Source organism: Talpa occidentalis, unplaced genomic scaffold (assembly GCF_014898055.3).
Source record: "Talpa occidentalis isolate TD23 unplaced genomic scaffold, MPIMG_talOcc4v2.1 talOcc4.11, whole genome shotgun sequence".
In the NCBI taxonomy this organism is placed as follows: Eukaryota; Metazoa; Chordata; class Mammalia; order Eulipotyphla; family Talpidae; genus Talpa; species Talpa occidentalis.
Window position 1 is genome coordinate 76,472,415 of NW_023601104.1, and position 10,490 is coordinate 76,482,904.

Genomic DNA, 10,490 nt, shown 5'->3' on the forward strand with positions numbered 1-10,490 from the left:
AATCTCAAGATTTTTGTTTTATTTTGTTGGTGTTTTCTTGTGCTTTTATTAGGAGGGAAGGAGATTAAGAAGAAAGACAACAACACAGATTTTTAGATAATGAGACACATGGTAAACCAGACCTGGGTGTTCAGTCTTTATTTTGTGGGAGAAATGTGACTGGGCCTCCATTTCAGAAAGATTATCCAAGGTGGATGAGTTAAAGGTATTTAAAAGATTCAAAGCAGGGAGTCCATTTAAGAGGCTTTTGCAAACTAAATGATAGCTATGCTCATACAAAGGCAATGGCTGTTGAGGGAAGAGAGGATTACAAATATTTAAGAGATAGAATTGAAAGGGAATTAGTTACTAATAGATAAATCTGAAGAAGGAGAGAGGAACCGATAATTCTAAAATACTGATTTGTAAGACTCGGTGCCATTAATTAGATTAGGAATAACAAGAAACAGGAAAGTGAGTTTTAAAAGTAATGATTTATTTGTGAACTTGTGCATATTGTGCACGAGATGTCTGCAGGACATTCTGTGCACTGAGGTTTCTCAGTTTTTGCACTGTTGACGTTGGCCAGATAATTCTTTGCTGAGGCTATGTTCTATGCATGATAGAATGTTAAGCAGCATCCCTGACTTCTAGCCACTAGATGCCAGTAGCAGCCTCCCTCCAGACATTGCCAAATACTGCCCCTTGGAGGGGGAAAGACAAAATTGGCCCAAGTTGAGAACCACTGTTGTACACAGCTGTCTGAGTATGATGTCAAAGCAGAAGAGTTTCAGCAAGAGAGGGGTACGGTCTTCTGGCAGACAAGCAGACTAGTTATGTGAAGCATATAAATGATATAAAATCTAAGAACCAGACATTGGGTGCCTGCTAACAAGGGTAGCTTCTGTGTAATGGTAAGGGCAGAAGCCAGGAGAGAGATTGTGTATGTTCAAGAGTAGAGGGAAGTGGCATTGGGTGGAGACTGCTTTCAAGATGTTAGGCTGAGAGGGAAGGGTAGAGCTTGAGCATTTTCTGGAGTTTTGCAGAAATAATAGGGAATTATAAATGTGTTGATAGGCTAAGATGAAAAACCCAGCTGAGAAGACTTTCAGTTTATATTCAATTTTCTTCTATTCATTCATTCAATCATCAATTATTTAATATCCTCAGCTCTAGTTGCAGAGGATAAAGTGGTATCTCATCGTAATTTTAATCTGCATCTCCTTATTTGGAGTGACCATGAACATTTCTTCATTTGTCTTTTGAAGTCTTCTGGATGTCCTCTTTAGTGAATTGGCTGTTCATATCTGCTGCCCATTTGTTAATAGGGTTATCTGGTTTTTGTTGTTGTTAAATTGTATGAGTTTTAAAAAAATATATCTTGGATAGATATTAATTCCTTATCAGTTATATATTCTGTAAATATTTTTTCAGTAGGTTTTCTATGTATTTTCTTTCAGAAACTTTTTAACTTGAGGTAATTGCAGTTTATTTTTGCTTTTATTTCCCTTGCCATAGGGAGTGAGTTACCAAAAAAATCTTTATTGTTCATTTTGTGGAGTGTTTCACCAATGTTTGTTCTGTAAAATTTATTGTTGCAGGTCTTATATATAAATCTTTAATCCATTTGGGATTTATTTTTGTGTAGGGTTGTAGCAAGTAATCCAACTTCCTTCTTTTATGTGTGACTTTCTAATTTTCCAACACCATTATTAAAGAGATTGCCTTTTCCCATTTTTTATTTTAGATTAGGTGCTGGTATATGTACAGGTTTATTTCTGGACTTTTGATTCTGTTCATTGGTCCATATATTTAACTTTAGGCCAATATCATATTGTTTTTACAACTGTTGTTTCATAGTAAAGTTGGGAATCAGGTAATGTGATATCTCCATTTCTCTCTATTCTTTCTTAGAGTTGTTTTTGCAATTTGAGGTTTTATGATTCCATATAAATTTCAATATATTTTGTTTCATTTCTTTGAAAATTATTTTCTTTTTTTTAAGATCTATTTATTTATGTATACAAGAGCTAGGGTGCAGGCCAGAGATGCTTGGGGTGAGAGGACCCACCAGAAACAGAGTGGGGAACAGAATAGGCAGACTGACTGAAACACACTTCTGAGGGGAGCAGCGGGTGAGACAGGAACGGTCCACCTTGCCATGTGGGTTTCTCCCTGGCTGCCCGGGAATCGAACTCATGCTGCAGATGCTGTGGATTACTTCATAGTGTGGTGTTCAACCTCTTGAGCCACCAGGGAGGCCCCTAAAAATTATTTTCTTTGAAAAATATTTTGATGGGGTTTGTGTTAAATTTATACTTCATCTAAGGCAGAATAGTCATTTTAATTATATTAATCCTCTCCATCAAGGAGCAAAGGATGTTCTTCCATCTGCTTATGTCACTATCCAAGTCCTTTAATAATATCTTGCAGTTTTCATCATAAAGGTCTTTCACCTGTTTCGTTAGGCTGATTCTGAGGTATTTAATTCTTTTTGAAGCAATTATAAATGGAGCTATCTTCTTAATTTCTGTTGCTTCTCGCTTGTTGTTTGTATATTTAAAAAGCTATGGATTTTTGTGTGTTGATTTTGTAGCCTGCCACTTTTCTGTATTCACTTGTTGTTTTTAATAACTTTTAACAGTCTTTAGGATCTTGTATATTTAATATATAGTCTATGAATAGTGATAGTTTCACTTCTTATTTTCCTATTTGGATTCCCTTTATTTCCTGTGTTTGTCTGATAGCTCTGGACAAAAGCTCTAATACTAAGTTATACATTCAATAAAAGTAATGAAAGGGCGCATCCTTGTCTTATGCCAGATCTTATGGGAAAGCTTTCAGTTTTCACCACCGAGTATTATATTGGCTGTTAGTTTGTGATATATTTACTATATTGAGGTAGGTTCCTTCTACTCCCATCTTGTTTAGAGTTTTTATCATAAATGGGGATTGAATTTTATCAAATGCTTTCTCTGCATCTATTGATATTATATCATCTTTTATCTTACTTTTATTGATAATGTGTATTACATTACGTGATTTACATATATTAAACCATCCTTTCATCCCAGGGATTAATCCCACTTGACTGTGGTGTATAATCCTTATACTATACTGTTGAATTTGATTTGCTAGTATTTTGTTGAAAATTTTTGCATCAATGTTCATCAAGGATATTGGTCTGTAATTTTCTTTTCTTGTGCTGTCTTCATCTGGTTTCAGTATTAAGGTATCGCTAACATCATACAATTTATTAGGGAGGGTTCCTTCTTGTATTTTTAAAAACAATTTGAGCATGGTGGGCATTAGTTCTTTTTTTAAAAGTTTGATAAAAGTTATTTGTAAGGCCATTTGATCCTGGACTTTTGTTTTTCAGAAGAATTTTTATTACTCTTTCAATCTCCATGTTTGTGGTCGGTTTGTTCAGATCACCTGTTTCTTCTTGGGTTAGTCTTGGTAGATTATGTTGATATAGAAATTTGTCCACTTCTTTAAGGTTATCTAATTTATTGGCATATGGCTGTTCAAAACAGTATCTTATAATCCTTTGTATTTCTGTGATATCTGTTATGATTTCTTCCCTTTCATTTGTGATGATTTCTACTTTTATGGCGTTGTGGTCAGAGAGGCACTAGGTATAATATTAATCTCTGAGGTTCATTGACAATTGACTTGGGTCCCAAGAATGGTCTATTCTTGAAGATGTTCCATATCCACTTGAAGAAATTGTGTCTGCAGTAATTTTGAGGTGAGCATTTTATAGATGTCTCTTCCACCTATTTGGTCTAGCCCTTCATTTAGAGCTGTTGTGTCCTTATTTATACTTTGTTGATTTGTCCATTGTTGTAAGTAGGGTATCAGCATTTCAGAGTATCAAATTGTTATTCTCTCCCTTCCTTCCCTACAGCCCAATACATAGGTGAGCAAATGCATGCATGCAGGCGCATGCGCGCGCACACACACACACACACACACACTAGAAAAATCTACTCAAGTGTAGGCAAAGTAAGAATGAGAGTGGAAGCTTTTTTTGAAGTTGATTACACTGCAGATGCTGTAAATAGTTGGAGGAAGCTAGTGGAGAGAGAGAAGGCAGGAAATGGTTAATAACATCGCTATCTGCAAATAGTTCCCTTCTCTTCATCCTCTCTCTGCTGACTTGTTAGGAAACATTCTTAAGCCTCTAGGAAATGATAACATGTTCACTTCCACTTCTTCTCAGATACCTAATTGCCTAGGCATTTGGATGATTGGATAACTCTATCTCCCTATCCACTTCAAGTTGCTTTCTCTTGGGATTGGTTGCCTGGTAACTCTGATTCCAAGCTTGCCTTCCTAGTAATTATGTTCTTTGTATTCTTCATTAATTGGCTCCTGCTGAGTTTTCCTGCTGTTACATTTTATTTCAAAATGTAAAATGCATGTATATAAGGAAATAATTTTATTTTCTTGAGGCTATATATGCATATACGTGTGTATAGAGTATATTTATAAAAGAATATTTGCCAAATATTTATTGTTAAGAAGAAAATTTCTAAGTTCATCTTCCATTACCTGCCAGATAAAGGGACCCTATCTTTGTGAGTATGACTTTATGTGAAACTGACACACAACGTGAGATAATTCTTAACTTTCTCGTGGATGCTCAAGTATAAGATCAACGTCATTTCACAGATCTCAATTAAAAGAAAATATGAAATTCACTAACACCCAAATGAAACTTAAAAACACAAAAGAGTTGAAATGATGAACTTTGTAATACAGTGTCTTTCTTGCGTCACCAGTCCATGCCATAACTTATCCTCAAGTTATGTGCAAATGTATCATATCAGTGCATATACTATTTGGCTATACAGTATACCCATATAAAAGGTAAAACTATATTTGTATATATGCTAGAATTCAGTGCTTTGTGTTTTAATATGCCATATATAATTCTGAGAATATCTGTTTGATTCATGGACAAATCACTCAAAGAAACAATTTCTCTTCTCAGTATTCATTCATCTATTCATTCTTTTTTAAAAAAAGATTTATTTTATTTATTTATGCATACAAGAGCTGGGGTGTAGGCCAAAGGGGGGTTGTGGGGAGAGAGGGTGAGAGGATTCACCAGAGACAGAGTGAGGAGCAGAAAAGGCAGATTGACTGAAATACACTACTGAGGGGAGCAGGCGGCAAGACAGGAGAGGTCTGCTGTGCCCTGGCTGGGGATCAAACTTGTGCTGCAGTGGCTACTGATAGCTTCATAGTGCTGAGACTTAACCCCTTGCACCACCAGGGAGGACCCATCTATTTATTCTTATTTATTCATTCAACTATCAATGTGGGTCAGTACAGAACAGTCATGTTAAATGCATTATAACACAAAGTGAAAAGGAATGTAGGAGATATCATGGGTTTATAGAAGTCAAATTAATTGTAAAACTCCCAAGGAGCTATAAAATAATGGGAGAAGGTTTCTATTCTTAACATATTTATATTTATATCTTTAGGCGAATAAAATACAACTGTACACATGTATACTTGCAAAGATGAGACAAGTAATTATTAATTTTTCTGCAAGTTTTATTACCTCCCTTTAACATAAAACTGAATATACATGTAAGAGCTTGTTGGATCTCAAAAAAATTAGATTAGAAATCGCTATGGTATCTGTCGTATTTTGCTATAGAATGGAAATAGATATCACTTTGATGTATGTAGTTAAAACTGAAATATGTCAAATTTGAAATTAGACATGAAAGTCTAAAGTAGTATTTTTTTAAATTTTTTAAAAGATTTATTTACTTATTTATTTATTTATACAAGAACTGGGGTACAGGCCAGATGCGCAGGAGGATAAGAGGATTCACCAGAGACAGAGTGGGGAACAGACAGGCAGACTGACTGAAATACACTGCTGAGGGGAGCAGCGGGTACAATAGGAGAGGTCTGCTGCACCATGTGGGACCCTCGCTGGCAAGCCGGGATCGAACTGGCGCTGCAGAGGCTGCGGACAGCTTCACAGTGTGGCACTCAACCACTTGCGCCACCAGGGGAGGCCTTAAAGCAGTATTTAAAATCCCACTTGTGTGTATAAATTTAGTGCACATAAGTATCTCTTTACCAACATAGCTAAGTTAGGTAGAAAGACTTTACAAAGGTAGAGTTTAAATTACTCAGTTATGGTAATGTTGCTTATTACTGACACAAAGCACTAAAAATACCTGACTGAAATCTAAAAATTCTGAAAATATCAGTGCTTGATCCTGGTTTAATAGTTCTTGATGGAATTATACTTACAAGTATCACTGCCAAGTGGCAGTTCTATACACATTTTTCAAGCAGACTTCATGAGATAACAGCTGTGATAAATATTAAGGAATAAATGGACTAGAGTGACTACTATTACCTTGGTCATTCAGTTCAATATAATTTTAGGCACAGAAGCTAGTCAATCTACAAATGGCAGTGTTAAAATACAACTGAATTGGAGAAAGTGTCAGCAAAAATAAAAAAAAGTTAATGTTTGAATATTAGGTATTATGCCAGGAAGTACTAAGCACTTTTTTTTAGTATTTTATTTTATATAATTCTTACATCATTTTTCATTTTTGCACAATGTATGCATTTTCATTTTGATTATATTCCCCATACAATTGCACCCCCCCTTATTTTGACCCTAATCCTTCCTCTCCCTGCCCCTCCCCCTCCCAGTGTGTCTCTGGTTTATAGTTGCTTGTTGATTTTGATTTTTACTTTGTATTAATTAGTCTTTTTCCTGGTCCCTATTTAGGTTTTCTAAATTCCTGCTATGAGTGAGACCATCCGGTACTTTTCTTTTCCCTTCTGACTTATTTTGCTGAGCATGATCCCTTCTAGCTCCATCCATGTTGCTGCAAACTGCATGTGTTTATCTTTTTTTTTTTTAAAGGCATGTTTTTATTTATTTGTTTGTTTGTTTGTTTAGTTTTTTATACATGCTCTGGGTACAGTCAGAAGCGCGGGAGGGTGAGAGAATTCACCAGAGCCAGAGCGGGGAGCAGAGCAGGCAGAAGGACCGAAGTACACTGCTGAGGGGAGCAGCAGGCAGCAGGAGAGGTCTGCGCGCCATGTGGGACCCTCCTCCGGTGGCCGGGGAGCAGCCGGGGATCGAACCGGCTCCGCAGAGGCCGCGGGCAGCTTTGCAACCCAGTGCTCAACCGCTGCGCCACCGGGGAGGCCCGTTTATCTTTTTTGAATGCTGAGTAATATTCTATTGTGTATATGTACCACATCTTCTTGATCAAGTCATCCATTTGATTTGGGTTGTTTCCATAGCTTAGCTATTATAAATAGTGCTGCTATAAACATAGGGGTGCAGGTGCCCTTTGGAATTAACATTTCTGTGTCATTTAGGTAAATACCTAGGAGTGGAATTGCTGGATCATATGGAAGCTCTATGTTTAGTAGGTTGAGGAATCTCCACACAGCTCTCCATAGTGGTTGGGCCAGTTAGCACTCCCACCAACAGTGCAGGAGAGTTCCTTTCTCTCCACATCCTCGCCAACATTTGTTGTTGCTACTTTTTTTAATATGTGCCATTCTCACTGGTGTAAGATGGTATCTCATGGTAGTTTTGATTTGCATTTCCCTGATTACAAGTGATGTTAAAATTTTTTTCATATGCCTGTTGGCCATTTCCATTTCCTCTTTTTTTTTTTTTAATTAATTTATTTATTTATGCAAGCACTGGGCACAGTCAGAAGCGCGGGAGGGTGAGAGAATTCACCAGAGCGGGGAGCAGAGCAGGCAGAGGGACCGAAGTAAACTGCTGAGGGGAGCAGCGGGCGGCAGGAGAGGTCTGCGCGCCATGTGAGACCCTCTCTTGGCAGCCGGGGATCCAACCAGCGCTGCAGAGGCTGCAGGCACCTTCGCAACCCAGCACTCAACCATTGCGCCACCAGGGAGGCCCTCCATTTCCTCTTTGGAGAGGTTTCTTTTTAGCTCTTCTGCCCATTTTTTGACTGGATTATTTTCTTTGTTTTTGTTGAGTCTCATCAGCTCTATAGATTTTTGTGATCAGTGCTAAGCACTTTTAAAGGATTGTTGGATTTAATCCTACCAGCAACTTCATGCAAAACTTACTTTTAAATCACCAACTCACAGAACCCAGAAAGTAAAACTGTGGTTGCCAAGAGCTGAGGGGTAGGAAAATGAGGAGATGTTGGTGAGAGGGTCTAAACTTTTGTGGTAAGATGATTATGTTCTGAGTACTCAACATACAGCATGATGACTACGGTTAATAATACTGTATTATATACTTGAAATTTGCTAAGAGTAGATCTTAAGTGTTCTCAACACACACACACACACAAATGGTAACTATGTGATGTGATGGATGTGTTAATTAGCTTAATTGTAGTAATCATTGACAATGTGTAAGTATATTAAGTCATCACATTGCACACATTAAACAAAGCACATTGTACAACCTAAACAATTTTTATTTGTAATTATATGTCAATAAAGTTGAACGTGGGGGTGAGTTACCAATTTATTTATCAGGAAACAGAAACTTAGGGAAGTTGGACAAGTCACTCAAGGTTACAGTGATTAGTAGTAGAGTCATATTCTCCAGAACCCTCATTCCTTCCCATTTTGCTCTTCTGCCTTTAACACATGAAGACACCAACTGAAATTTGACCTATATCAAAAGATAGGTATGATTTTTCCTAGAAGAGAAAAGGGAATGGACACTTTTCTCTGGCTGGTAAAGAACTGGTACAAAGCCACACCAGTGGAAGGGATTTTGTTCAAAGAGCAAGGATATTGTGCCTTAAGCAATGTGATTATGCTAGAAGACAAGACTAGAAGGAAGGTTTAAGCCCCATTTGTTTCATATCTTATTGGCTTTATCCTAAAGGCACTGGCTAGCCAGTGGAGGCTAGTATTCAATGAGAATTCAGATGTCAGTGGAGAGGGTGAACTGAATGCATACTAAGCAATAATCCTAATGATGCAGGCAAAAGGTGATGATGGACTGAACTAAGGCAGGAGCTATCAGTATAGTAGAGATTTACACCTTGGAAATAAACACCTTGGAGATATATAGCTTGGAAAGTCGCTCTCTGCCTACCTGAGGCCCACAGGTGCTGACACTTCCACTGGCTGTTGTGATGTGAAATAGTTATGGTCAGCAAAGGAGTGTGGTCCTGAATTTTTTATGTAAGGACATTACCTTATATAAACCAGAGCTCTAGTTTTCTATATAAGTGTTCTTCTTTATGAATCCAGATAGGGATTCATCACTTGTGGACTTCTGAGGAAAAGATAATTATAAAATTCATTCAGTTCCCTGAATGAAGAAATATAAAGTCTTCCAAGAATAGAATTAAATCATCATGAAGCAAAGAATCTCCTCTGTGTAATTTAAAACTATATAGTTGGTCATTGTTTAGTGCCTCAAAACTAGTCTATATGTAGTTAGTTCATTTCCATTTGATCAAAATTAGCCACATTATTCTGTAGACCAACCAAAAATATGTCTTTTGCTTTTGAGGTTTTAATATTCTAGTCAATGTAGTCTAATATGCACCTGGATAATCCATCCCACTTTTCTTAAAATATTTGAATCTTGCTAGAATGAAAAGAAAAAGTAGAATATCTGACATGCCCATTAAAATGCTCTAGTTTCAAGAGCCCAGAAACCTTAATAAAAGGAATGTATAGAGAATATGTTTATACTCATTTAAAAGACAGGGAAGCCAAACAAAACACTCCTGTTTTTCCTGGTGTTTGTTTATTTGTTTGTTTCAATGTACTGTGGGGCTACTGGAAGGAAGAGGGGGCTAGAAGAGTGTGAAAAGGTCCTGAGTCAATATGAAGAAAACTGCCACAGTTGAGAGTTCCAGATAATGATTCTTGGAACGAATCTCAACTGAAACCCTAGATACAGAGGCTTGCAAATGGACATGCCTGGGCCTGGTAGTGCAGGTATGCATATAATTATGGCTGGTCCAAGGAGGCCTGAGTCCTTGATTGTAACTCCCTCGAGAAATCTTGAATGCACTAGCTGTACATCAAGCCTGGTGTGGGCCTGAGGCCTGCCAGGCAAAGCCTTGTGATTGCCTGTGATTAGACCTGACCCATCACATGCAAGATTTTGTTCTAGAGTCACACTCCTCAACGTGTGATTCAATATCAATCCAGATCTGATAATTAACTGCGGTGAATTCAAGTGTGTGCCCAAAGCCATAAATTGTGAATAGATGACATAAGGGAACTTTTTTTGGGTCTAATGTCATGTAGTTACTAAGCATAGTTGTCAGTCTTGATTTTAGAAAGTTTAGCTGGATCAGAGATTATACCCAGATCAAAAACTTTACCCAGATCAAATATTGTACCCAGGACATGGGTCAGAAGGAGGGAAGCAGGAATGTACCTTCCTCTTTCCCAGGTCTGCTGATTTTCCCATTATATGTCAGACTTAGAGATGAGAAGGGAAGAAGAAAGGTGTGATACTCTGAAAAGATTTAACCTTATTC